Here is a 3,103-nt window from a genome sequence, read left to right on the forward strand (position 1 = left end):
CCCTGCGCCTTTGCATGCTCTCTAAGCACTTCCTCGGCTTCATCTAGCGTACAGTAGGACCGTGGCGGTGGTGGTTTGAGGGCCATGGTGAGTGTATTGAGGAAGTTGAGGATCAGGATGTAATGCTTTGTGGCCACGCCGCACTTGGAGAGAGCATTTAGAATTAGTGAGAAACGTAAGCGAGCGAATCGGAGGCCCCGGAGCACTCCTCCGGACCAATCAGAAGATCAGACGTAAGAAGGGTGTATACGGAGTAGAAAAGGGGTGTACACCGAGTAAATATAGGGTGTACATTTAGCAGCGCCCTATTATTATCCTAAGTTACAACCTGGAATATTCTGTAATTGTTAAGATTGCTAGGGTGCTAAAAGGTCTAAATCGCACCAATAATTAGGTGGCCCACTAGCTTACATAGCCTACTAGCTTGCCGACTACGTTATATATATAGATGTTATATAATTCTAAGCTAAAGGTTTTTCCGGCGCTTTATACGCTTTACTATATATCTAGCTTATAGCTAGAGCCTTTTTCCTTTCTATATAATTTTAGGGCACTAGTACCTGTATACCCCCTTTTTAGTAGTTGTACACCCCCCTTTCTAGTAAATATACACCCCCTAAACCCCTGTCGTTTCACCGCCCTCTAATTGGCTCGGAGCACTGCGCCGGAGCTCCGGTTATTCACCTATACATTACGTGAGGCTATACAAATCGGCGTGCAGCCTTTCCAATTTGTGCAGCCTTGCCAATTTGTATAGCCTTATATGCGAGCTTATGTACGGCTATACAAATCGGCGTGCGGCCTCGCCGGATCGTGTAGCTTCGCCGGTTCGTGTGGCCTTACGTGCGGGCTCACGTAGTAGGTATAAGTCTAAGTCTAGGTGTAGAATAGAAATTCTATTCTAGAAGTACCTCCGTGTCTATAAGTATGCTAAACCTGTTAAACCCTTACCTTATTACGGCTCCTTTGTATTAAGCCTAGCCCCCTCGCATCACCGCCTCCGCCTGCTTAATATCTCGGTTAATTTCCGCCTTAATATCTTCTCGGCTAAGCCTCTGTGCCTGAGGATAAGGCTAAGGCTAAGGCTGAGGCATAGGCTGAGGCGTAGGCTAAGGCGTAAGCTAAGTACTACCTTGCCTCTGAGCTCGTGCTTTTTTCTGTGGTACCTATCCCACGGCGGTAAATAGAACCAGCCCTCGTTCCATTTATTTGTTAAGGATAGAAAATACCAGACCAAGGCGTAGATTCAGGCACGGGGCTTATTCCATTTATTTTCAGAGGCAGGTTCCATTTATGTCCCGCAGCCGGAATTGCACCAAATTTTAGTATGTTATTCAGCGCATTCAGTTGCACCCCCTAGCCGATTTGCATTAAGTTAACCCGTGTAGTTGGTTAGGGTTAGGTGGAAGTTGTGGTGTTCGCAGAACCGCCGCAACTGCAACCGAGCGCGCTGCAGAACACTACTAGCCGTGGCTATATACACTATATAAATATTAGCAGCAGCACCGAACCAATGCCTATAGGAGGCAGGCGTGGTTGACATCCAACAATGGCGTATTAGGTGCAGGCAAGGAAGGTATGGCAGCAAATAAGGTAGCTACGGGCCCAATTTTTAGTTGGGGACGAGAACTTTAAGCCTAGACATATATATTGGCGCAGATCCTGTGCAGTTGTGCATAGATCCCGCGCAGGTATAGTTGTGTTGCAAGTTAGGCTATAGTCGCGATGGTTTAGCAGGTAGTTAGGGTAATTAGCAACCGTAGCAACTGTAGTGGCGAGGCGAAAAGGGGGTGGAAATTGTACCCAGCAACCTATAAGTAGCACTTGTCGCCGCCTATTAAATATTAAGCAAGAGTTAATTCTAGAGGCAGACTAAGTGTTTAAAATAGTTAAATCTAGTACTAAGAGCAGGTATTTTAAGCATTTAGCTAAATTCCAATTAGCTATTTATAAGAAGTGCAGGTATAGCGTATAGCTAGACTAAATTAAAGGCTATTTATAAAAAATCCATAAGGTACCGCGCAAAGAGGCCGATTTAATTGGAAAAGGTGTGCGTAAATAGCTCGGAGTTATCTAGTATCCGAGTAAGTTTAAAATGCCGGATAGTATTATAGCGCTAGTTAGCTAGTATTATAGTATTAACCGCGACACACCGCTATACTGCGAGCACAGCTGCCTGCTAAGCATACTAGCAAACTTTGCGTGCGCTATATCCTGTATATAGATCTGCCTCTATCCTGCCTGCTTTTAACTCTTTACCAATTCTCTTAAACTATTATAACAGCTGTATATAGCTATCTAGATCGTTCCTAATACCTGCTTATCTAGTGCTCGTATGCGATACATCGTTGTTGTAATAGCTAGTTACTATTGTATTTAGATAGATTATTATATTAACTAGAACCAGGCTATTACTATTATATATTGCGGAGTATTAGGGCAATAAAAAAGTATTAGCAAAAGATCTATAGGTGGTTAGCAGGAAGGAAGCAAGGATAGCTAAGTTAATTAGAAGAAAAAAGGGTGCAGGCATGTATTAAAAAGGCATTTAAATATATTTATTGCCAGCAGTTTTTTATACAAGGCCACGGATTACAGTATTTTAAAGTGCGACAACCTAGGCAAAGCTAGGAAGCCAGGCCAGAACCTGTTCCCGTTAACGGCAAAATTATATAGGCGCAGTTAGGGAAGAAAATGGCAGAGGCGTAGGCAAATATTAAGAAGCGAGCCTAAACAACTATTTAGGCCGGCGAAAGAGATAAGGTAAACCTATAGTTAGTGTTACGATAGTGCTATAAGCAGGAGTTTAAGAGCTTAGAAGGAAGCTTTAATTAAATGCTAAATACGTTACTATATAGGAAATTAAGACGTTGTATAAAGAATAGGAAATTAAAAGCGCCGGTAAAGAAAATATACCGGCGGAACGTATATATAGTATAAGCTCGCGAGCTTTATATAAGATTAGGTAATAATACTATATAATTTAGGCTACGTTCTAGGATATAATCTAGACTAGGAGCTAAACTAAACACGTAATCGGCGAATTCTAGTAGGTAAAGTATTATAGGTAGTTACTATAATAGTACCCTTTTTCTAACCCTAA

This window comes from Mytilinidion resinicola (genome assembly GCF_010093595.1).
Source record: "Mytilinidion resinicola strain CBS 304.34 unplaced genomic scaffold BDZ99scaffold_6, whole genome shotgun sequence".
Classification (NCBI taxonomy): domain Eukaryota; kingdom Fungi; phylum Ascomycota; class Dothideomycetes; order Mytilinidiales; family Mytilinidiaceae; genus Mytilinidion; species Mytilinidion resinicola.